A 27294-nucleotide genomic window follows, 5' to 3' on the forward strand; every position below is an offset into this window, starting at 1 on the left:
CTCGTAGGTCTTGGGGAATATCTTCTACAGTCAGAGTAGGATATAGTTCTACACAAGATTTGGAATTGGCCACCTTAAAAGTAGCATCTTCGTCGGTAGTCTGTACCTCCACTCCTTGCGGGGTGCAGTATATGGTGCAGTTCAATTTGCACAACAAATCCCTTCCTAACAGACATACCGGACTCGAGTCACAAACCACAAACTGATGTTCGTTCATGTGGTTTCCAATTTTCACAGACACTGGTTCTGTCAAGGGACTAGTCATTCTTTTATTTGCGACTCCTACCACTTGAATTGTTTCCCCTGACATTGGCAAGTCTGGAACTACCGCTGATCTCAGAGTCGAACGAGTAGCCCCAGTGTCCACTAAGAACGTAGTGGGACACCCTGCCACTTCTGCCTCAACAAACGGCCCTCTCTGATCCACTTCTAGAACTGCCCCGAGGGTACAGTCCTCTTCACTGCTCACCCGTTGTCCTGTCAATGGGTCAATGTAATAACATTTTTCTTCCTCGATAAACAGAGGCATTTGTTTAAAGACCTTTCCTCCAGCTGCTATCTTCGGTGGCTGTGGGAATTGGGCCCGTGGAGCCGAAGTCCCCCCTTTGGCCACCTTACTGCTCGGAACTGTCACCTTTTGCACTGGGTCTTCTTGGACCTGCTCATCTACTTCTAGCTCTCCATTTTCAGGGTTAAAGGGACACTCGCGTCGCCAATGCCCCACCTGGTGACACTGATGACACTTTGTCGTTTTCTTTAAAGTGGCAAAGTCTATCCTAGGTCTCTGCCCTTCTTCATTATCTTTGCTCTGACCATTTGGTTTTCGTCCCATCCCCTGCTTCTGCTGGCCACCCTTCCCAGCGGACTGCATTTGCACCACCATCAATTTCTCCTTTAGATTCTTGGCTTTAGAATCTATCTCGTCACTGCAGTACCTCGCATATCGTAAAATCTCATCTAGTGGTTTGTTCTGCCAACAGATTAAATGTTGCTGTATCATCAAACAAATATCAGGTCTCAACCCCAAGACAAACTTTGACACAAACTGCCCTATATCTTTGGGATCCATTACATCTAGTCCACTATATTGCTTGAATGTTTTCAGCAACCTCTCATAAAACTCATGCACGGTCTCCTTCGGTTCTTGCCTTGTTCGATCTATCTTTACCCAATCTATATCCTGTGGTGGTACCTTATCTTTCAGCCATGCTATTACCCTTTCGTACTTTTGCATGACAATCTCGGACGGTCCATTAGTCCGAGCATCCCTCACTGGTTCAGTATTTGGCCATTCAACACTAGTCTTACAAGGGGTCCACAAATCAGATGGGACCACGATGTCAAACAACGTATTCAAATCTATCCACAGTACTTTCGAGATTTTGACAAACCTCTCTACCTGTTTATACCATTCGACTGGATTGTCCCGCAACTTCGGAAATGAGTTGGTAAATGCAGCTAAATCTCCTCTACTCCAGGGCACATGTACATAATTTCCGTTTGATATTTCTCGCAAAGGGAATGCCTCCATCTGCATTACCCTTCCCTCTGGGGTCATCACATTTGTACTTAGCCTAACTGTGCCCTTTTTCGACCACCTTTCTTCCCATTTATCCAGTTCCCTCCACACTCTTATCCCTGTTACCAGCTCTCTTATGTGTGTTTTTAATCCAGTAGTTCTCTTCTCATCTAGATCTTGGTCTGCGTACTGTAATCTGTGGTTACTCTGTAATGCCCTTGTCCTAGACAAATCCACGGCATACCTGTCTGCCAAATCAGTCAATTTCTCATGAAACGCTCTAGCTTTCCTAGTAATATCCTTTGCCATGAACAATAACTCATCCTGTTCATACAATGCTATCCTTTCCAAAGGCAATGTTCCATCTATTATCTCATCAACATCTGATTTTAAACTGGTAACATCAAGCCTTTTAACCTTTATCGCAGCTTTCAGCACCTCTGGTCCAGAAGTACCTTCTGCTTCCCTCCCGTCCCAGCTCCTAGCCCTGCGCCTAGGCACTGGTGAGTTAAAGGGAGTCCTCCCCTGTTCCCATCTCTCTAGGTCCCATGCCTTTCCATCTTCTCGGGGTGGATGATGAAATACTTCCTTGTTTCTCATTTTTCCCTCTTCCCCGATCTGCCTGTTTTCTCCAGGTGCATAGTAAGGCATCCCATTGCTCCCCCTCTCTTCACTGTTTCCCTGTGATTCTTGGTTACTCGAAGCATGGCGGGACCTGTCACTATTCTCCTTTCTCCAATGTTGGACATCTTCCCCGAGTGTATGATGAAGGCACCTAAACCTATTCTGAAAAGCCCGTACCGCCTCATCTCCTCCTTTCCCCCAGAGACGGGACATTTCCTCACATTCTACAATCCTAGTATTTTGTTCCGGCTGTTCTCTCTGATTTGTAGGACATGCATCCCCTCTATTCTCTTGACTTTGGCCTTCCCGGCCCTGACTACTCTCGCTGGCCCCACAATGAGATACTGTCCCATTGCCCCTGCTTTCCCACTCTGGTTCTGTTCTTGTCCTGTTATTTGGAGATACTACGGACCCGTCCCATTCCCTCAAATCAGCTCTTAACTCTGAAAAAGATCTTGGCCGTGGTCCCCTTAGATCCATTGGTCCTCTCGGACCTCCCTGTTCTGAATTGGGACCGACAGTTGTGTCTAATGGGGTATTCCATGTTACTGATCCTGGCAATTGTTTCCATGCATTTGTCACATTATTCCTCCTTTCCATCTCAATCCTTTCCCTATCCAATTGCCTTTGTTGTTCCCCTCTATCTCTCTCAGAATTATAGATCGAAACTATGGGTCCTATGGTAACAGGCACTTGAAGAGCGTCTGGCAATCCCACAGACTCAACCCTTTCTGTGGTTGGCGTTTTCTGCACCACAAACCTTCCCACTACACTCTGTACAGTGTTGTTTGGAGGTGTTTCTCCACTTTTGATAGGTGTCCATTCCGATATAGGGAGTGGTGTATATCCCTCTATGTCATTTCCATCTTCCCTTGCGAGCCCTCTATCTTCTATCAACTCCACTCTCGGAGGTGGTCTATCCATTAACAATCTGTTTACCAGATTGTCCTCCGACTCGCTTTCCTCGTCTTCTTCCATGAGGTTTCCTCCTCCTGACACCTCCCTCATCGGATACATTTTCTCCACCTCAATAGTCTGTACCCTCCAACGCTTTTCCTCCTCATCCCATTTGGAATCTCGCACTGCCCTTACCGATCGCGTCAGTCTTTGTTGACGCCTGTTCAAATTTCGGTCGTGTGCAGCCTTAATCCATGCATTAAGAGCCTCAAACTGTGTTGGTCTGGGTGAGGGTTTCAATGAGGACATGGTTGCTTTTAGCCGATGTAACACCTCTAATTTAAACGTCCCGTACCTCGGGAACTGCATTTCCTCATTCCCTTCCGTAAGCTTATTCCAAGCCCCAATCCACAATATCGTATGCAGCCCAACATTCGTTGCCATATAATGAGCTGGTGTACCCTCCGGCGGAGCCTCCTCCCCGTAATAATGTTCACTTCGTTTACGTTTAAAAATCCCTTTCAAACACTTAAAACACTTCATGATTTCTCTTTTCTCCGCGTTTATTTACTTCCTGATGACAATCCACCAATCTCGGCGCCGTTCTCACTAACTGGCCTATCCGTACGCGACTTTCCTCCGACGTCACGCTAGCCGCCCAACCAGAGCGCGGCTCTAGCTAACGTCACACCAACCGCTCAATCAGAGCGCGGCTCTAGCCGACGTCACCCGTCCCCCTTCGCAGCAGTTCCCCTCCTTTCTCAGCTCGTCTCCTCGGTCATGCACGCGTCCCATTCATACTCCGAAAAATGATTACTTCCGTCCAAGCGATCACCTTTCTTGACTGTACGCCCACAGTCTTTCTGTAGTTGTCACCTTAACTTGGCGAAATGTCTTTCCGTTTACTTCCAGACAATCGCCTTCTCCGATAGGTTACTCACACACAGTAACTTTCGACCAGCGTCCGTTACTCATACACTCACTCTTACACTCCCCCTATCTTGGATCCACGGCGGTCAATGGTACCTCGTGACCTCCGTACTATGGTCGACAACTACCCTGGATGTTCGATACACCCAAAACCACTTAAGCTCTGGCCTGAACTTAAGATTTCACCAGTTCACCCGTTTACCAGGTTACCAGCTTACCAGGTTGCGCGCGCTCACAACCTTCTCTCATTCACACTACAGGCATTCAACTCCGCAAGACATTACAATACAAATACAACACAAAACACCGCAATCTGTTCACGCATGACCCTTTTTATACTCACTCTCCGATACTGCTGCTTTTCTCGCACCGTCTGCACCTTTCGGCACACGATTCTTCCGCTGCTCGTCTCTCGGCGTCTCGGGCCTTGGGGTAAACTAACCTCTCTAGATTACCTTCCTCAAGAAGATAACCATCCTCACTCTGCTACCAACTGCTAACGCGGGATTACTGGTTACTAATTATCTTACCAAATCCCAAACTATGTCGACTGAATCGTTGGTACCTGTCTTGGAGTAAAAGGTAATCTCGCAATAAGTCAATCAATTTAAGAACTTACACCACTCTAAATGACCACTGACCAAATTTAAGTTTTAAAGATTTAATATAAAGTCAAAGATAACTGAAGATACAAACTTCTCAAAATGAGATTCAAAAGGTAAATCGGTATCACTATGAACATGAACTTCTTGAATAATCTAAGTCTGAAGAACAAGATAATAAGTACAAGCTCAAAGACCATCAGGGTTGCCAAAATAGATATAAGTTGCAATCTCAAAGTCATTACAGAAAAGAAAATTAAGGTTAGTCTGTCCCTACCCTATACTAAGTGACATCCCTACTTAGCAAGATCTTAACCCTCTAGGTGTCAGCCGTGGTGACTTCCTAAGAAGATCACGCACTTCTCTTTGTCTTTTCTCTGATAATGGGTCTCTCCTGATCAGCCTATCTGCCTACCCATCCGCTTCCTTAGGCTCCCAAAATCATCTGCTCTGCTCTCCTCCCGGGTCTCTTTCCCTAATACCAAAACACATTTCTGATAGGAACGCCCCTTGGGACGCCCCTCACGTGGTACTTCTTTGCGCGGTAAACTCCATGATGGTACTCTTGAAGACCCTCGTTATAGTTGACCTTGGTTCCCAGGCTTCTTCTTCAGTGCGCTGATACCCCCTGAAATTCCTGGAAACTCCTACAGGCCTGCGCAAGGCGCCACTGAACAAAGTCCCTTTCATTCGAGCTGATTAGGACCCTCGCACCTGCATACAGCTCGTCCTGCAGTGGGCCTCAAATTCCAGACTCCACCATATCTTTAGTCATAAAACACTCTCAAAGCTCGGTGCTGGACACCTCGCGACCTCTTCTCTAACGAGCACATGACGATTTACACGACATGACATTATCTCCTCTGGCCTACTTGATTTACATGCAGCAGGTCCCTGCACTCTTAAAACGTTAACTTGATTTAAACAGCAAACATTCTTAACTAGCATACGTTTCTAAAATAACACATCTATAAAGCATATACTTTTAACCCTAAGTTCAATAGTACATTTTGGAAGAACCATGTCAACTTTATCTCACATTAATTTAGCAGCGCGTTCAGGTTTGCTGTGAATTGCCCTAAGGCCTACACATAATACTGGATTTTCAAAGTTACATTTAATTCGGACATGATTCTTTTAACATGAGAACATGAGGTTTTCACATATATTCCAACATTTCTACATTAATCTCACACTGTTATAATTATAGTTACTCTACTTAACATTCTATACCTTTCGCTACTATATATAAAACACTCTGTATATTTCACTCCTGGATATAAAACACTCGTGTGCAAAACATGTTTAAACTAACTACGTGCTTGTAAATATGGCGTACTTATACATTTTTTTCAAACTTGTGCTCTCTCAAGGCTGCCGGGCTGCTAGAGATCTGAGAGTACGTTATACCACCAGCATGTTTGAAAGAGTTTCTGGTCCGCATACCTCTTGAAACGGAGCTTCAACGTACCCTCCAGCCAGCCTATATTCCTTGACTCCGGCAGGCTCAAAATGTGCACATTGTTGCACCTCGAGCGTGCTTCAATGTCCTCATTCTTGTCTCTGATAAGAGTTAATAGCTTCTCAATGTCTGAAGTCTTGCTGCCGACCATCTTCGGCATCCATTATCCTTTGCTCTGCCTCACCCAGTCTTACCAGATGCTTATCTAGTTTAGATGACATAGTGTCCATTTGGCCGTTCAGCGCTTCTATCTTGCCGTCTATGGACTGCAGATTGCTTGGAACCCCCAGCTAATGTATTCTGTAGTATGGTTGTTGCCTGTTTGGTAGAATCCAGTTCCGAGTCTGATGCAGCATTGTGTACTGATTTGCCACTCTTCCGCAATTCGAAATTCAGCCGAGGTTGGTTCTTTTCGGGCTTGCCCATGGTGAATGGTGCAAGGGTCAACAAAGTCAGCAGGCACTGGGGAGTAGCAAAAAATCAAGTCTCTATAATGGTCATGTTACCAAATTGCCAATTCCGGCCTGCTACAACATACGTGATTCAAGTTTGCCCGTCTGATGTTTGAAAGAACAGTTATATTCCCTCCCCACACTCCCATTTAACTTTCAGAGTTTCAGATATAAACATAGATAGCCCCCAGCACACTTCCAGCAGCTTTAGGCGGGGCGTTCCTGCAGCAAGGCCCAGTGTGTAGCCCAAAGGCGGGCCTTCGCGAGATTCTCACTGCCCCAAGTTTGCACGGTCTCCAGCCCCGCACGTGCAGGGGAGCACTGTTGTTTTCAGTTTTTCAATTAGCATACTGTCAGAACTCCACTCGTACGCAGTGATGTCTCGAGCCGCTGATATGTAATCCTCAACTCGTGAATAGTCTGATGGCTTCTGCACCTTGGGATTAGATGAAAAATGTTCAGGCCTCTGATAGCAGGTCCCAGAAGCATGAGTTTGGCGCCCTACTGCCCAGGCCATTCAACCATCTCCCAGAAAGGCCAGTTCATAATCATAAAATCCAAATCAAAGGGGGAGAAAAACACTAAAGTCCTCGTACTGTTCCTGGGCAGCGCCTAGCTAGTTACCCACTTCACCAGAGCTGCTTAGTTAATCCCTGTGCATACACCTACACAATGCCGGCGGCCATTTCTTTCAGCAAGGCCTAGTGCGTGAGTTCAATCCGGGGATTTGCGTAGCACTCACCCCAGCGGATGCGATTGGCAGCAGCTGTTGGATATGTAGGTCGCAGTTGATCATCCCAACGCGCCTCAGCGGGCCCTCCTCCAGATCTCCTCCTGCCCACCTAATTTCTTGTTACCTCTGGGGGATCTGATGCAGCTTCCGCAGCCCATCTGTGACTTGAGGGGCTTCGCCTCGCGGTAACAGCCGCGCTCGCATCCTTACAGCCGCCATTTTCAAGATCGGCAACCTCTGTGCCGGGACGCAGGGCAGGCTTGAGGGACAGTCTCCGGCAGTCAAAATCACATCGGAAGGCAGCCCAGTGCTCCACTATTCTCTGTCGCCGCACTGGACATGCGGGCGGCCACAGCAACAGAGGATAACTTAAAGGATTGAAGTGGCGGCCGGCAGAGCTGCACTCTTGCCCCGCGCCAAGCCACACCCCCATCCTATCGATGTTATTGTGAAGCCAGACAGGGGAGCCCTAGAAACCAATTGTTTAGACAGGGCACTACGATTAGCTCCTGTGTCAACCAAAAAAACGATCAGTAGAACCCAAAACGTTTGTATTAACATAGGGACCCTTCTGATCTACTGGGACTTCAACTGATTCCTTACCCCATCCTAAGCATTCCTATGCATAATTAGAATCCTTTAAATCATCGGTCAAATAATCAGACATCTGATACTGATTTTGTCTGCCAAAAGTATAAGAAGAATTTTGAGTATGCTCTACTGCCTCAAACCTAGTGCGATTATCCATACCTCCCCTATTTCCTGATTTCCCTGGGTGGCTTCTCATTTGTCCTCTACCACGCTGACACTGCTGACCTCGCAATAGTGGGCACTCAAAACGCCAGTGTCCAATCTTCTTACAATAAGCATACTGATCGGAAGACAAAGTAGCTCGAGGGAAAGAGGGTGCGCCAGGACGAAACATTGCACGTCCGCCTCTACCACCACCTCTATAAGATGGACCATAAACTTGAGCTAACATCACCTTAATTTTTAAATCCTTAGCATTTTTATCCTCCTTGCCTTTTTCTTCCAATTCCTGACATTCATAGTACTGGGCCATAGTCAAAAGGGAAACGGGGGATAGACGTAGTCCATGAACTCTCACTGGCCTTTAGGCGTCTGGTTGTTCCTGGCGACATGTTTGCGACAAATTTGTCGATAAACAGATGCTTGCCCGTGTTATGTGTCAATGACTGCCCACTAAAGTCATGGAATGTCTCCTCAAAATATGTAAAGAAATCAGAAACTGACTCATCCGCCTTTTGCTTACAGGAATCTAACATAGTCCAATCTATCTTTTTATGAGGTATAAGAGTTTTCAATTTAGTTATGATAGCCCTTGGAACGTCTAATATCTCTTGTTGCCGTTTCTGTGCAGGCTCTATTTCTGCATCTTTTTTCTCTATTTCCCTCCAAATATCTCCAAAAGTGGTATGATTGTCTACCTTATGAATAGATCTACACATATCAGGGGGTAAGATAAGCCCAAAAAACTTGAAAATATAAGGCAAAGTCATAGTGCAAGAACTAGTAGCTCCTTCAACTTCATAAAAAGCAGCCAGGTTTTTCCACTGGTCAGGCAAAGCAGCTTTAAGAGCAATGACATCCGCTCTACTCCAAGGAGTATAGACGCAATTGTAAACAAAATATCCCTTCGCATCAGTTGAATCTTTATTATCATTTGTTTCCGCAACCCTAGGAGGGACATACAAAGGCGCAGCTTCACGCATTGGTTTCCCATGAACTACAATATTCTTATCTGTCCTAACCTTGGACGTAGGTCGTGTAGTAGCGCTACACGTAGCTACGCGAAGTGCACTTCACACTACGCGAGGTACGCGTAGCTACGTGGACTGCGTAGTGCAGTGTGCAAAATGCTGTTCGCACTGATTGCACAGTTCCGGATGCTTGTCCACACTGTGCAATCAGTGCAAACCACATCTTGCACATTGCAAGCAGGCGTTTTCTGCCGCTCAAGTAGATTTCTACTCGAGCGGCACCTTTCTCAAAGCGGACTGGTAGTTTCTCATCGCGAGTGGTCGCGAGCATACGCGACCACTAGCAATGAGAAACCTGACCTCCCCGCGTTGAGAATCTCACTGCTGGTTCCTCTGACCCAAAGGTCAGGTGTTCGAGGCCCTCCTCCCCGCTCAGGCCTGTGCCGCATCGTTGGTGGTCCAGTGGTAGAGCGTCACTGTTCTGCTGCTTGACTACCCTTCTGTTCCTCTTACTGCTGTTCCTGTCCCTCGTTCTGCTCTTCTCCATTGCTTTCTACCTTTGGGTCTGTATTCTTTTCTTTTCTTTGCTTTGTTTGCGTTTGTCTTTCCTGTACTTATTTATGGTTCTTTTTTCCCTGTCCTCTCCTTCATTGATGCTGCAATCCCCCACAGCCCTGCCCTCTCCAGTGTTCTTTCCCACATTTCCCACCTCCCAACTGTTCTGCCCACCCATAGCACTACTTACTGGTGGCAGCTGTGCAGTCATGCACAGCGGGTGAGCCACTGGTGTGCCAAATGTTTGCCAAAGGCAAGCCCGTCTGCGCTGTCCGCACAAATCCACATAAAGTGCAAGAGACCCTGTCTCCCAGACACTCCACCGCTATAACGCCAGCACCTTCTTCGCCCACAACCCTGGTTGCCCCTCCATCTGCCATCTAGCAACACCGAAAAATACCCTTGCACCTTAAGCCTGCCGAAACAGAAAACGCACCATCTGCCACATCAATATAGGTGGCATAGTGAGCAAAAGAACAATGGGTTTAACCCAGATCTATTGACTGGGGGTGAATGCTTGATTTGCTCTGCATTCTGTCCATCATTTGTGTGTCTTTTGCGCCGGGTATGCCTAGACGTGGATCCCGGGCTCACTGTGTCACCGGATACAAGCTAGTCTGGCTGATGAGGGGTGACACCTCAAAACCGGTCCCAGGATGCTTGTTTCCAGTCCAGTGAGGACCTAGTTTGGCAGTTCGGGCTGGACTGTTCCCATGAGGCACAATGGTGAAGACGGATTTGCACATGGCTGGGTCTAAACTGGGATGGAATGGTGAGCAAAAGAATGATGAATTTAACCCAGATCTATTGACTGGGGGTGAAGGTTTGATTTCTTCTGCATTTCATCCATCCTCTGTGTGTCTTTTGCTTTCTCACCCTAAGTGTGCCGAGTATGCCCAGGCATGGATCCCGGGCTCACTGTGTCACTGGATTCAAGCTAGCCTGGCTGATATGGGGGGACACTCCGAAACTGGTCACATGATGCTTGTTTCTGGTCTAGGGAGGATGTGACTCAGCAGTTCGGGCTGTACTGTTCACATGAGGCACAGGGTTAAGACTGATTTGCACATGGCTGGGTCTAAACTGGTGTGGCATGGTGGGAAAAAGAACAATGGATTTAAACCAGAGCTATTGTCTGGGGGTGAATGTTTGATTTGCTCTGCATTCCGTCCATCATCTGTGTGTCTTTTACATCAACACACCAGCCCCTCTCACCGCCAAGCCGACCAACAGCACCCCTGACCATCCCAACTGCATTGTTCTCAATGTGTGGTCCCTCAACATACACACCACAGAATTCTGGGACTCCATTGAATAATCTTACATCAAAGAGAATGCCCAAGAAGGTTCAGTGGACAGTAAGCTGTCAGAAGGCATTTGATGATCTCAAGCGTGCCATGTGCACTGTTCCCATTCTACTGAGTCCTGACAACTCCAAGCAATTTATTGTCTAAACAGATGCATCTAAGTTAGGGGTAGGGGCTGTGTTGTCACTACTTAATGCAGACGGCCAGGATTAACCAGTAGCTTTTATCAGCAGATGCTAGACTCCCACAGAAAAATATTGGTCAGCTATAGAGAGAGAAGCCTTTGCTGTGGTCTGGGCCCTGAAGAAACTGAGGTCATACCTGTTTGGCACTCACTTCATAGTTCAGACAGACCCTACGCCCCTCCTATGGCTAAAACAGATGAAAGGTGAAAAACCCAAACTTTTGAGGTGGTCCATTTCCCTACATGGGATGGACTATACAGTGGAACATAGACCTTAGAGTAACAATGCCAATGCAGATGGAGTCTCCAGATATTTCCACTTAGAGAATGAAGACTCATCTAGGCTAACCCTGGGAGAAGTACTATGCTACGCTCGAGTAGTTTGCAAAGTTTTCGCTACTTCGCACTAAGCGAATTGCACGTAGCACAGTGCAAACACGCGTAGCGTAGCAGTCATTTTTTGCTTGCTCGCAGTCCTAAGCATCAAGTTGGCAACCGCGAGCGATCAAAATGACATCCGGCGAGACTTTTTCCTCGTTCGTGATCAGCAACATCAAGTAGCCGATCGCAAACGTGGAAAATAAAGCTTCCGGCGTGATTCTCAACGCGGGGAGGTCAGGTTTCTCATTGCGAGTGGTCGCGTATGCTCGCGACCACTCGCGATGAGAAACTACCATCTGCGTTGAGAAAGCTGCTGCTCGAGTAGAAATCTACTCGAGCGGCAGAAAACGACTGCTTGCACTGTGCAAGATGTGGTTTGCACTGATTGCACAGTGTGGACAAGCATCCGGCACTGTGCAATCAGTGTGAACAGCATTTTGCACACTGCACTACGCAGTTCAAGTAACTACGCGTAGCTCGCGTAGTGTGAAGTGCAGTTTGCATAGCTACGTGTAGCGCTACTACATGACCTACGTCCAAGGTTAGGACAGATAAGGATATTTTAGTTCATGGGAAACCAATGCGTGAAGCTGCGCCTTTGTATTTTCCTCCTAGGGGTACAGAAACAAATGATAATAAAGATTCAACTGATGCGAAGGGATATTTTGTTTACAATTGGGTCTTTACTCCCTGGAGTACAGCGGATGTCATGGCTCTTAAAGGTGCTTTGTCTGATCAGCGGAAAAACCTGGCTGCTTTCTATGAAGTTGAAGGAGCTATTTGTTCTTGCACTATGATTTGCCTTATATTTACAAGTTTTTTGGACTTATCTTGCCCCTCTGATATGTGGAGATCTATTCGTAAGGTAGACGATCATACCACTTTTGGAGATATTTGGAGGGAAATAGAGAGAAAAGATGCAGAAAGAGAGCTTGCACAGAAAAAGCAAAAAGAGATATTAGACCTTCCAAGGGCTATCATACCTAAGTTGACAACCCTTATACCTCCTAAAAAGATAGATTGGACTATGTTAGCATCCTGTAAGCAAAAGGCGAATGAGTGCATTTCTGATTTCTTGACATGTTTTGAGGAGACATTTCATGACTTTAGTGGGCAGTCATTGCCAGATGACACGGGCAAGCATCTGTTTGTCGACAAATCTGTCCACACCACTGGAATCAAGCTAGCCGGGCTGATGAGAGGTGTTACTTCGAAACCGGTCCGGTCCTCGGATGCTTGTTTCCGTTCTGGGAAGGACATGGCTTTTGTAGTTCGGACTGGACTGTTCCCATGGGGCAACAGGGTCAGCGCTGATTTGCATATCGCCATTGTCTAACCCAGGGTGGTGTGGAGTGGAAAAACGATGGATTTGGGCCCAGATCTTTTGACTGGGGTGAATGTGTGACATTGATCCACATTCTGTCCATCATTGTTGTGTTTGCAGTTACCGCTCTAAGTGTACTGGGGATGCTCAGACGTGAGTCCCAGACACTCCACACCACTGGAATCAAGCAAGCCGGGCTGATGAGAGGTGTTACCTCGAAACCGGTCCGGTCCTCGGATGCTTGTTTCCGTTCTGGGAAGGACATGGCTTTTGTAGTTCGGACTAGACTGTTCCCATGGGGCAACAGGGTCAGCGCTGATTTGCATATCGCCATTGTCTAACCCAGGGTGGTGTGGAGTGGAAAAACGATGGATTTGGGCCCAGATCTTTTGACTGGGGTGAATGTGTGACATTGATCCACATTCTGTCCATCATAGTTGTGTTTGCAGTTACCGCTCTAAGTGTACTGGGGATGCTCAGACGTGAGTCCCAGACACTCCACACCACTGGAATCAAGCTAGCCGGGCTGATGAGAGGTGTTACCTCGAAACCGGTCCGGTCCTCGGATGCTTGTTTCCGTTCTGGGAAGGACATGGCTTTTGTAGTTCGGACTGGACTGTTCCCATGGGGCAACAGGGTCAGCGCTGATTTGCATATCGCCATTGTCTAACCCAGGGTGGTGTGGAGTGGAAAAACGATGGATTTGGGCCCAGATCTTTTGACTGGGGTGAATGTGTGACATTGATCCACATTCTGTCCATCATTGTTGTGTTTGCAGTTACCGCTCTAAGTGTACTGGGGATGCTCAGACGTGAGTCCCAGACACTCCACACCACTGGAATCAAGCTAGCCGGGCTGATGAGAGGTGTTACCTCGAAACCGGTCCGGTCCTCGGATGCTTGTTTCCGTTCTGGGAAGGACATGGCTTTTGTAGTTCGGACTGGACTGTTCCCATGGGGCAACAGGGTCAGCGCTGATTTGCATATCGCCATTGTCTAACCCAGGGTGGTGTGGAGTGGAAAAACGATGGATTTGGGCCCAGATCTTTTGACTGGGGTGAATGTGTGACATTGATCCACATTCTGTCCATCATTGTTGTGTTGACAAATCTGTCGCGAGCATGTTGCCAGGAATAGCCATACACCTAAAAGCCAGCGAGAGTTCATGGACTACGTTTTCCTCCGTTTCCCTTTTGACTATGGCCCAGTATTATGAACTTCAGGAATTGGAAGAAAAAAGCTAGGAGGATAAAAAGGCTAAGGATTTAAAAACAAAGGTGATGTTAGCTCAGGTTTACAGTCAATCTTATAGTGGTGCTGGTAGAGGCGGGCGTGCGATGTTTCGTCCTGGCACACACTCTTTCGCTCGAGCTACTTTATCTTCCGATCAGTGTGCTTATTGTAAGGAGATTGGACACTGGCGCTTTGAGTGCCCACTTTTGCGAGGTCAGCAGTATTAGGTGGTAGAGGACAAATGAGAAGCCGCCAAGGGAACTCAGGAAATAGGGGAGGTATGGATAATTGCACTGGGTTCGAGGCAGTAGAGCATACCCAAAATCCTTCTAATACTTTTGACAGACAAAATCAGTATCAGATGTCTGATTATTCAAAAGATGCTTTGAAGGATTCTAATTATGAATCGGAATTCTAAGGATGGGATAAGGAATCAGTTGAAGTCCCAGTAGATCAGAAGGGTCCCTATGTTAATGCAAACATTTTGGGTTCTACTGATCGGTTTGTGGTTAACACAGGAGCTACTCGTAATGCCCTGTCTAAACAATTGGTTCCTAGGGCTCCCCTGTCTGTCTTCACAATAACATTGATAGGATTCGATGGGACACCTTCCCTTAGCCCACTGTCACAACAAATTGCATATCATGTTGATAAATTCTCTGCTACATGTCCATTCTTGCTTTCCCCAAACACACCGAATAATATTGTGGGTCTCGATAGGCTCAAACATTTTCGAGCAATGATACGTTGTTCCCCAGAAGGTGTGCGTGTTATTTTAAATTACAACTATCCTATGGCTGAGAGGTCTTGTCTCCTTAAAGAAGATATTGCTTTGGCATCACTATCTAGTACTTTGTGGGCTACATCAGATACCTATGTGGGACAAATGGTTATCCCACCAGTTCATATTCAAGTGAAGGAGGGCACTTCATTGCCTCGACTGCCTCAATATAAAATATCTCGAGAAGGCGAAGAGGCACTAATACATATTGCTCAAGATCTGATTACAGTAGGGGTTGTGGAAGAAGTCCTTTACAACATTTATTATAGTCCTATAGTTCCCAGTTTGAAGAAAGCTACTGATACTAAAATATACAGGTTTATCATTGATTTGCAAGAGGTTAATAAGATTGTAGTGCCCCAATATCCAGTAGTCTCTGACATCACAACACTTCTTACTATGCTTCCTCCGACTGCAACTACATTCAGTGTGATCGATTTGAAGAATGGTTTCTTCTCGATACCTATTCATCCTGACAGACGTTATTTGTTCGGCTTCACTTTGAATAATCGATCATTCAGATTTTGTAGTGCTCCACAGTGGCATACAGAGAGTCCTAACATTTATAGCCAGGCATTGAAAAGACAGCTTGATTCGTTGCCTATGCCAAAAGGGGTGGCTCTCATACAATATGTCGATGACATTTTGTTGGCAGCTGATAACCCTGAACACTGTGAAGAAGGAACACTGTTTTTGCTCTCCTTTCTTGCATCTCACCATCACAAGGTTTCCCGGACGAAATTGCAATATTGTAGACAGCAGGTTACCTATTTAGGTCACCTCCTGCCTAAGGAGGGACATGCACTCACACCAGACCGCATTCAAGCCATTTTAGACCCACCTGTGCCCCGTACTCAGAAGGATGTTCGCGCACTTATTGGCCTTACTTCTTTCTGCAGGCAGTGGATCCCTAGCTTTTCACATATTGTTAAACCCTTGTTGGCCCTTTTGACTAAAGACACTCCAATGCCCCTCCCGTGGACTACTGAATGCCAGAATGCTTTCCAACAGTTGCATCAAGCTCTATAATCTGCACCAGTATTAGGCACTCCAGACAACAATAAGGCCTTCACACTCTACGTACACGAGAGGGATGGTTGTGCTCTCTTAACACAGACACACTTGATAAGCAGCATCCTTGTGCATATTTTTACTACTGACCTCGATCCAGTCGCTCGTGCATTGCCTGGGTGTTTTTGATCTGTGGCAGCGGCAGCTCTGTCCACATGCTAGAGTGAGGAGATAGTATTGTCGCATAGATTGCTTGTGTTAGTACCCCATGCAGTTGATGCCCTTTTGAACAAAACCAAATTGCAGCATTTAACAAGTGCTCGCTTGACAGGATATGAATTGACACTTTTGGCCCCTCATATCACCATGAAAAGATGGTCGACTCTTAATCCGGCTACTCTATTGCCAATACAGATACTCAGTCCCAGTCACAAGAGTTTCATGACTGGATATTCCTTACTGAGGAACAGATAAAGGGTCGTATTGACCTGCAAGATAGGCCCCTTTCAAAGGTTGATGGGGACTTATGGGTTGATGGGTCCTGTTTGAAACTACCAGATGGTACAACATCAGCTGCATATGCAATCACAATGCTTCAGACGGTAGTTGAGACAGCTCGTATACCACAGAAGTCAGGTCAAGCAGCTGAGTTGATAGCATTGACGAGGGCGTGTGAACTTAGTACTGACTTGTCTGTTAACATCTACACCAATAGCCGATATGCCTTTGGAGTGGCTCACGATTTTGGGCTACTCTGGAAGGAAAGAGGCTTCCCTACATCACATGGGACACAAATAGTGCATGGAGAATTAGTGCATAATCTCCTTGCTACTTTAAATTATCCTAAGAAAATAGTGATTGTTAAATGCAGTGCACACAAGAAAGTGACTGATAAAATAGGACAGGGCAATACTTTGGCAGATCACACAGCCCGTGAAACTGCAATGCAGCGAAGCACTACATCTATGTATGTGGTGAAGTCACAGGCTGAAGGTTGGCATGGTGCCAGACAAGAAGTACTGGACATGCAGCGATCTGCCTCTGCAGATGAACTAGAGCAATGGGCTAAGGAGGGAACATTGGATGATGAGGGCTGTTGGAGAAATAAAGACATGACCAAATGGATATTGCCCACAGCCTATTTACACCCTATGATTCACATGACACATGGGCCGGCACATGTTGGAGCATCCTCAATAGCGAAGTTGCTTACACAAGTTTGGGATCATCCTGAAATTGCCGGCACAGCTAAAAAGATAGTCCAGTCTTGTCTGATTTGTCGCCAGTATAATCCTGGAAAGGGAACACAAACTCCAACAGGAGGGTTTGCCACACCAACTGTACCTTTTGAGGTTCTGCAAATGGATTACATCCAGCTTGAACACTGTAATAACCTGAAGTATGTTGTAGTAGCGGTATGTGCCTTTAGTAAGTGGATCACGGTGTACGCTATGTAAGATAATACAGCTCTTACTACAGCAAAGGTGCTTCTAAAGGAGTTTTTCCCCAGATTCGGCATTTGCATACTTTTGTGGAGTCACAACGGACCCCATTTCATTGGACAAGTTGTTGAGTATGTCTTGAAAGGATTGGGAATCAAGCAGAAGTTTCATGCTGCCTTCCACCCACAATTAGCGGGGCTAGTGGAACGATACAATTCCACCCTCAAAATTAAGTTGGCAAAAGTCCAGGCTTCCACATGTCTGAAATGGCCTGACGCACTACCATTGGCATTGCTGTCCATTAGATTGGTGCCACATGCACGATCTGGCCTCACACCGTATGAGGTGGTATTTGGAAGGCCCATGAATATCTGGGGGTTTCCTAAGCCACGCCCTATACATGATGTACCTTGTGTCTTGATGAGTGACTACCTGTCACAATTGACTGACAGCTTGCTTTCTATTCATCAACAGGTTCGAGAAGCTCTTCCTGACAGGTCGCGAGGTGATGGCATGTTCTCCGGCCCGGCAACCAAGTGATGGTCAAAGTCTTCCGGAGGTCGAATAGCCAGGAACTGAGGTGGCGCGGCCCAGAGCAGGTGCTCTTTGCAACCAGAACTGCAGTCTGAGTGACCAATAGAAAAAAATGGATTTATTCCACCCACTGTAAGAGAGTGCCGTCTGCCCTGGTGGAACCTGCTGCGCTCACCGACCATCGAGACATCCTGGACACAGAGAGAGGCCGAGCCATATCACCTGAAGATCCTCAATAATGCTTTGATTCATGCTAAGAACATCATCAACTGTTGGGTGTGTGGAATGATGCCAGCTCATCAGAAAAATGGAGGAACACCTTTCATTCATCTGCCATTTTCACACAATGGTTCTTGTCAAGCCTGGTTCGCATTGCTGTGGGCTTCTGAAGTCGCTAATATTACTGATGCCGGTGTAGGGAGACTACATTTTCTTCTTAATAAAGTATGCTATCCTGATTAGGAAGGAGATCCACAGGCTAAAGGAACTGTATTGGAAATGGAGGAGTATCGCAGAGGAAACTCCTCCATGCACTATGTATTCCCAAACATTCGAAAAACCAAGGGAAGCAGTCCTCCTGTTATAGCTGTTACTAGAGCTCGAGAAGACTTGTGTGTGAACAGTGTTGGAAGAATTCCTGTGGGGAAAAGCGACTGTACCTTGGTGTTGAATATTACTGGGGTAAATACCAGCAGTTTTATGTCATCACATAATACCTACTTCATATGTGGGAATAAAGGATACTACCATCTAGCCATTGGTTGGTCAGGAACTTGCTATGTGTCCTTTTTGTTGCCACCTGTGTTTTTGGCTACTGCCTATATCATAAAGAGTATACACTGTATAATGACATTTCCAAGTACCGATAAGAGGACTATAAATAATGATGAGGTGGATCATACTGACACTGCACGGCAGCAATATGTCGAACTTTAATTTGGGATTGTTCTTCTTTGTTGGTGCTGCCTTAAACAGTCGGAAAATCAGACGCTTGACACGTGTTGTAGAGGCTGTGACTAACCAGACAGCGATGGCTCTTGGAAACATCACAGAAGAATTGCAAATTGCGAGGATTGTGGTGCTCCAAAACCGAATGGTCCTCGAAGTCATGTTGGCAGATCGAGGTGGTGCGTGTCGCATCATCGCGAGCTGTTGTGTTTACATCCCTGATCACACCCCTTTAGTTTTTGATGCAATCTCTAAACTGCATAAAATCGCTGCTGAGATTCACCCCGATTCCGGAACATGGACTTTAACAGGTTGGCTGTGGACACTATTTGTTACTTGGGGCTGGAAACTGTTGACAGATCTATGTATATTCTTTGTGATTATACTGTCATGCTGTACATGTCTACAATGTGGTCCATTGCTTTGTTACCTTTGTGCCACTGCTTGTATACCTACCAAACGCAACATTAAAAATGTAAACGCCCAAAGTTAATCAGATGATGCAAAATGATATTCAAGATGTTTTCTTTGTTCCTTCTAAATCATAAATCTCTTCAGCTATTGCTAAAAGGGTTGTCTGTGGAAACTAGCAGAGATCGCTGTTAGCATGAGCTGAAGCAATTTTGTTTGTGGCATCCATTTTAGTTAGCCATGTGTTTGCCATGTGCTTCCCCGTCTTCCCTGTTGCCTGATTCTCTATTACACCTGAGTCATCATCTATAGTTAACTCCTTCAGCACTGAGCCTGAGCACTGCGCATGCTCAGAAAGGCCTGCAGCTGCTAGAATGCACCTGTTACAGACTTAACTGTCAGGCTATTTCAACTGTTGTCAGCAATTATGCAGCTCCTCCCACTCTGTTGACTAAGTGATTCTCATGTATCCTTATATGTGAATAACTATTTGTGTGTACACTTGTACTGCCTCTTTTTGAACCGCCATGCTTACGCTGCAACTATCACAGTATGTAAGCACAATGGTTTCTGTACTCCATGTGCTGCCTCATATATTTAGTATAACAAACACAGTATGGAGTTCCTAAGGGAAAAGAGCAAGTGGAGGTTAGATCAGAAAGGGGGGATATTGTACCCTTATGTGAGCAGAGAATATAGATCAGGAGAAAAGAATTCCTCCTATACGGAAAAAGACCCTATCACACCCAACAAGCAGCTGTCTTGCTTCATCATCGGGCCTGCTCCTACTCGGGTTGGTGGTGCAATTCCCGATCAGGCGCCCTGGAAGGGGCCTACTTGGCAGAGATCTTTTTTCAAGCCGTTGGGTGCAGTGCATGTGGGGGCCCTTAGTGTAAGAGTGAGTGTAGGTGATGATTAGGTGTTGTGTGGGCTAAAACAGAGAACAGTGGTCCACTCAGAACTATATTATTGAGATGTGGCCACTGCCCTGGTTAAAAATTGAAAGACGCACCCTCCCACTTTGAGGTGAGTGGGGACGTGTGCTCTTGAAAAGGGTCAACATGTTTCTTGCCTTAAATCAAGTGATGAGAATTCCTCAGGACCAATAAAGAGATGATCTACCTACACTTTTTGGTGGTGGTCAAGACCCTATTGAGGTCAATGTGTGACCACCTGTACAGCACCCTAAAAAGTAGTACTAGTAGATCTAGCTCAACCCAATTTGAGTTGAGAGCATGTGGCAACCAATACTGGAGGAGGAAGACACTTAATGTGTAGTGTCAGTTTCGCCAAGCAAGGATCGTTTGTATCCTACCCCGGTGCTCCTTCCATTATATAAGTGCCATGGTTTCTGTACTCCATGTGCTGCCACATAAATTGCCTGTGGGTTATGTATCAATGTAGTTCCACTAATGAGGTTTAATAAACTATTTCTTGAATATTACAACTTCCGTGCCTATCTCTAATTTGTCATTCTAAAGGACCAGTGCGCAAAGAAGGGTGAACCCCTGCACCGGTGAGCCTCTGAAAGGCCCACCCCACAAGGGCACAGTGTGTGCCACTGTTGGAACTGGTATCACCAGCTCCCTAGGGTAGCATGGCACGAGCGGGTAGGCATCCGAAAGCACATGTGTTAAGCGATCATGCAGCACACACTCACACTGAGACAGAAACCTGGGCACGCAAATAATGACTCCACTCCAAAGCTTGTATAAAAACAAGTAATTTGTATTAAGATAAATAGGTAGATAGAGCAGGATCAGGGAAATCATAAATTCATTTAAGATATATGTGTCTCAAAACTTGCAATCAATATCGGATGAATAGATATTAAATAATCAATAAATATTAAATATTGGATCAACAAATATTAGTTAGATAAATAGTAGATATTCAATAAATATCAGATATTAGATAAATACATTTTTAGAAATCCATAGGCCTGTCCTTTGTCTTGCTTCATGACAGCACCTGTAAAAATGCATTAAGGAGACAACCCAATAACATGGCATTTGTTCCTGTAGGTATTTCACCCATGTTTCACCAACCATAAATAGGTGAATAAATAACTGTAGTTTCAGTAAATAAATACAGCCCTAAAGAGGCGAAAACATTTCCCTAAGAATAAATATTCCATATAGCAAGGATGGGCATCCCTTTTGGAGAACTTCTCATTGGGCCCAGATAACCCTTGCATTAGCCAGCACTAACTAGGAGAAAACATTGCAAAATAAATAAATATCCCCTTGTGCCGGTTTAACTGTTGCCTCAATCAGGAATAACCCTTCTAGGTAACACTCCTAGTAAGAATAAGCATTAGGCAGTTCAACAGTTTAAAGAAAAACCTTCCCATTGGTTATACATTAACATTACATTCATGAAGTAACCTCTTCCCGCTGTAGGAATAAACAATTCGTTAAGTGTAGGTCAAACATTTCCTTAAATATGAAACATCACATCAGAGGAAACCTTAGCTGTGCATAACTCTTCTCCCATATTAGGAGTAAAATATCTCATAAATAAATAAATGATGTATCATAACTGACTATAGGTCAAAGTTATCACTCTCCTCACACAGGGGAAAGACTTCCTGAAAAAGTCAATGTAAAACATTTCATTTAACCAGCATTACCCATTTCATCAGGTAAGAATCAACCATTCTTTTAACTAGGTTAAACTACCACAACACCTGAGGCTGGAATAGCAGTGCATTTTCCCTATTAATCAGGAATAAATCTCTCCTCAAATGGGAGTAACCATCTCCTTATATACCTAGAGGTCTTTGAGAACCATTGCATTAGGCAGGAGTATGCATGACATATGACCCAGGAACCATTTAATTAGGTATTTTAAACATTTCCTGAGGTAGCAAACAGCATTCAAGAACACTGCCTTAGACAGTAGTATACATGTCATGAGAGTAAAGGCAGAACATTTCACTAAGCAGGCCTAAAACATGCACCAGGCTGAGTGAAGAACATCTTAGTGGGCAAACATAGACTTTTCATTAGGCTAGCAAAAACACTTACTGATGCATGAACAAGCAGTAATTCGCTCCTATTACTCAGGAGAATCCTCATCAGGGCAAGTGAACAACACCCCTCATCCATACAGCCCAATTTAAATAATTATCTCACTGCAGGAGTACAATGTTCCTACTGCAGAGGACCCACAGTGACCTTCGTGGGCCCGGTCCCCATGCCTGAAGGGCTTCTGTAATTAGTTAGGGCCAACAGGACCCAGTCACCAGTTCTCAAGGCACCACTGGCCTCTCCGGCATTCACATTACATGGGCCGGCCAACTGGGAGGCTCAAACAGGGCCCCAACAACACTCGAGGCTCTTTGGGGGCCAGCAGGGCCCAGTCACAGTGTTCCCAGGGGAGGGGCGATCACGGGGCCTCTACCGGCCTTCTACCCACCTCCCCTGGGGGTTACCTCATTTTTTTTCTACCCTCTGAGGGGGGGCCGGTGCTGATGATTCCGGTGCAGGGAGGGCCCGGGCTTCTTCCGGGGCCCTCCGGCGATGTTCACCGGCTGTTCCCGGGCCTTCAGCAGCTTCCACGGCCCGGGAGCCAACCACGCTGCGGCGCAGGAGGGACTAGGCCTCTAGGACCAATGGAAGCGCGGCGGGGACAGGACCGGGATGTGCCCCCGACAAGAAACAGCATACATTCCACGTCACAGTGCGTATAAACCAAAAAAAAATTAAATGAACAGGCTTTTGTTAAATGCAAGTGAATTAAATACAGATCGAGACATCCATCTTCGGTTAAACCATAGTTCTAAATCCATCCCTTCAATTTCATTAACTAGTGTAGCATATAATTTACAGTTTAGGGTGAAGCGACCTCGTTCCAGACATGAGTTAGCAGGTACTGCCTTAATGGCTCCCAGATGTCTCGTGACCTAGATGTAGCAGGCAGCGCCTCAGCATACAATTCAAAAGTTTCTTTGCAGTATATCAAATCTCTAATCCAATCCATAATTTGAGGACTAAATCTGCTCTCCCAAGTCATAGCCACCCTTCTTTTGGCCAGTAGAAGAGCAATGCAAACTTGTCTGCCTGTCACTCCTTTTAGTTGAGGTGTGTAACAGAGTAAATATGTGACCGGCGTATATTGAAGCGTGATTCCTGTCATTATATGTATATGACTAAGTATTTCTTTCCAGCAGGTAAAAACTGCTACACAGTTCCACGCAAGATGATAAAAGTTAGCCTCACCCTGCCCACATCTATTACATTGAGCCGAGTACCGAAGTCCCATTTTGTACAATTTGATGGGCGTATGATACACTTGATGAATAAACTTAAAATGAATAATGAGTAAGTTCCCGTTGGGTGAAAGTCTCCCAGTCAGAGTGCATATTTGTTCCCATTCTTTCATCGTTATTGGGGTCTCTAAAAAGGAGTTCCAGCACCCCAGGCTTTGATCTGCCCTCGTCAGTGTTTCCTCCTGAAGCGCTTTGTATAGTCGAGTGGTTAGCTTCTTTTTGGTCAGAGCTACAATCAAAAGCTCCAAAGAAAGGAGAGTCGGTGGTTCTACAGGGAATGATGTATAGTGACTTCTTAAAGCACACTTTAGGCGATATGTAGTGTACTGAAAAAGCGGAATGGGGTTAGTGATGAAACCTAGATCTATATTGTCCATATATGTACCTTCAGGGTATAGATTGCACATGTGTGTGAATCCTACGTCCTTCAAAGCTTTAATAGGGCCAGCCTCCTATGTTACGGATAGCGCTGCGTGTCCAGGCAACGGTAGCACCGGCGCATAAAGGGGAAGCTTGCCGGCCATCCTTCCAATGGCCTGCCACGCCTCTACTGTTACATTTATGGGGTTAATCTTTTGTTTAGGCATTCCCCTGTTAACAGGTGTGATTATTCCTGTCAATGGTATGGGATGCGTGTCTCTGTCTTCCACTGCTATGTGCGGGGTAAAGTCATGTGGCTTGAACCAGTAGTAGGTGTATTGAGCCTGCACACATAAATAATAAATATACACATCTGGCGCCCCAAATCCACCTCTGGCATATGTGAGCGGCAGCGTGGACCAGCTGATTCTCGCTTGTTTGCCTCCCCACACTAATTTTAACAGTTATGTTCTAATCATGGCATAAAAGTGTCTGGTCAATCGAATCGGAATATTGTAGAAAAGATATAGAAAGCGGGGTAAAACTACCATTTTTATCACCGCCACTTGGTCCGCCAGAGACAAAGGGAGATGAATCCACTTTTCTACCTGCTTCTCCAAATTATTGTATGCTCTGCCATAGTTTTCTTTAATAACAATCTCTGGATCCCGGTGCACCCAGATACCCAGATATTTAACAGGCTCAATTGTCCAGATCAAAGGGTATTCTAAGGGGGAGGTTGAGTGCATAGTGTTAGCGGTACCACAGACTTTTCCCAATTCATCATAAGGATGGAAAAACGACCAAACCTAATGTATTCCCGTAGTACCAATGAGTATGTGCCCGCGGATCAGGTATGAAAATAACCATATCGTCTGCGTACATAGAAATACCGACAGGTCTATGATTGAAGTTAAGCGCAGTCTGTCTGTGACGTTGCCGTATTATACAGGCTAGAGGCTCCATCATTATGGGAAACAAGGGAGGCGATAATGGGCACCCTTGTCTGGTTCCCCAGTTTATTCGGAGGAGTTCGGAAGTAAAACCGCCCACTCTGACCCTTGCAGATGTTTCGGTGTAGAGTACCTGCAACCAGCGCAGCAGAACATTGGGAAATCCTATTCTCCTCAGGATATGAAACATATAGCCCCACTCAATGGAGTCAAATGCCTTCGCTGCATCAAGAATGGCCGCTGCCGCTTGGAGATCAGGATTTAAAATATGATACATGGCAAATATTGTGCAGAGATTGTTGGATGTAGAGCGCCCCGGCACGAAGCCAGATTGGTCAGGCAAGACCATGATGGGTAGTAGTGGTTCCAGTCTAGTGGCCAGCATCTTTGCCAATATTTTTGCATCTAGATTTATTAATGACTAATGGTGGTATGATTCACACAGCGTTGGGTCCTTATCCTTCTTGAGGAGAGTGATGATGAGAGCCTGCCTAAGGGATGGGGTAGGGCCCCAGAGTCATGAGCTTCCACATACACCTCTAATAAGTATGAGGGCTGCATATTGTTTATAAAATTCAGAAGTGAGCCCGTCAGGACCTGGGGCCTTGTTATTAGGTAAAGACTTAATCGCCTCCTTGATATCAGACTCCGCTATAGGCTGACTAAGGTACTCACGATACCCGTCCGCTAGCCACACACAAGCGACATCATCAAGATATTCAGTCAGGGCAGTTTTGTCACATGTACCACGTGTGGCATACAAGTCACTATAAAAACCTCTAAACTGCTCCACTATTTCTTGTGGCCTGTAGTGCTCCACGCCGGCTGCCATCCACTATTTTAATAACATGATGGTGTTCAGCCCTGAATCAAAGTGTCTCACCTAGCCGCTTACCAGGTCGTCCAGCCTCTCCTTAAGTTCTATCCACATGACGACGCGACTTATAGCGCGCATCGGATTTCACTAGCTCTTCATAATCTTTTAATGATATCTAAAGTCTGTCAAGGGGAGCCGCGGTCGGGTCTGTGGCGTATTGTGCTTCTAGCTCACTCAGTTGCTTTTCAGTCTGTTACTTGACCTCTACTATCTTTCAAGGCACCTGAAGTTGTGCTAAAACAGATCCCACGGATCGTGACCTTAAATGCCTCCCACAAGACGGCTGGGTTGTCCACCGTTCCCACATTCAATTCGAAGTACTGTATTATTGCCTGCCCCTTAGTGTCCTCGTACACAGGATCGAGTAAGGACTCAGCTCTAAATTTCCATGTAAAAGGGAAGTGCATGTTAGTTGGTATTTGAATTTCCAGCCGTATCGGATTATGATCTGAAAGAGTGCGTGGCAAGTTGTGTACATTTTTCACCCATCCATTAGCTTCTTCATTTAATAACCAATAATCTAATTGTGACCAGCTATTGTGCGCTGGAGTTATGTGCGTGCCCACCTTATTAGAGGTATTACATAATCACCAAGCATTGACCAGACCTAGCTCTGTCATAGCATCGCGAACACATTGCGCTATTTTGATGGGTCTCGCTCCATGCGGGTTGGATTTATCAAGGCTCGGGTCAAGATGCGTATTGAAGACACCTCCTCAAAGGGTTGCCGCTTCCAGCCATGTTCGCAGCGTTCCCAGCAGTTGTATAAAAGTTTGCGGCTCATCCACTACTAGACCGTATACATTAATGAGTGTAATCAGTGTGTTGCCTAACTTGCCCTGTACCATAGTTCAGCGACCCTCATTGTCAACATGCAATAATATTGTTAGGATGGGTACGCCTTTATTTATCAAAATGAGGACACCCCTTGCGTATGTGGAGAACGAGGACGCTATCTTGTATCCCGCCCATTTTTGTGCAATATTGGGTTCTCTCTGCTTGCACATATGCGTTTCCTCTAATAAAGCAATTTGGATTTTGTGCCTCTCAAAATATGCCAGTACTTGCCGTATTCTTTTAGGGGTATTGAGGACCCGAACATTACACGTTATACAGTTGTTTCGCTCACCCATCCCTACTGCTGCCGTTTTTGATTCTGTACTGAGGCGGTAACTCACTAATGTCTAATAACATCAAACTCAGATCAGTGTCTATTTCCAATCTGTCTAACACAATAAAATCACCAATTCTGTACCATAAACCTCCCCCTCCCCTCACCCACTTCGGCAACCCTAAAACGCCAAAGCCATTACCCTCGTCAACCATCTCACCCAACAAAAAACAGAATGCAACCAGAACCTTATGGGGTACTCCCGTAGGGGGGGAACGTAGAGGCGCATACCTCTCTCCCTTGTGTAGGGAGGGGGCCGCCACCGTATGTGTAGATTACTGTTACGGCCCACCCACTACCAGAAAGGGACACATAGCATGTAAATCTGTTTGAATATTCAGAGCAGTCAGGCATGCTCTTCCCATTAGAAGCGGCCTAGATCCACATTGTAAGCCCCATCTCTTCAGCCCTCTATTGTCTATCATGAATATTACTCCATCAATCCCTTAATTATTCCTTCTGCCATGATGCAGTCTAGCCGTTGGACTGTATGTGATCAATTCCGTCAGCTCAATATTATACTGAACATTATAACATGTAACATACGATCAGTTTGTCATTATCGCCCTGGTATGTCGTATATGATACTGGGTAGTCAAATATGGAACAA

The sequence above is a fragment of the Lissotriton helveticus genome, chromosome 2_1 (assembly GCF_964261635.1).
Source record: "Lissotriton helveticus chromosome 2_1, aLisHel1.1, whole genome shotgun sequence".
Classification (NCBI taxonomy): Eukaryota; Metazoa; Chordata; class Amphibia; order Caudata; family Salamandridae; genus Lissotriton; species Lissotriton helveticus.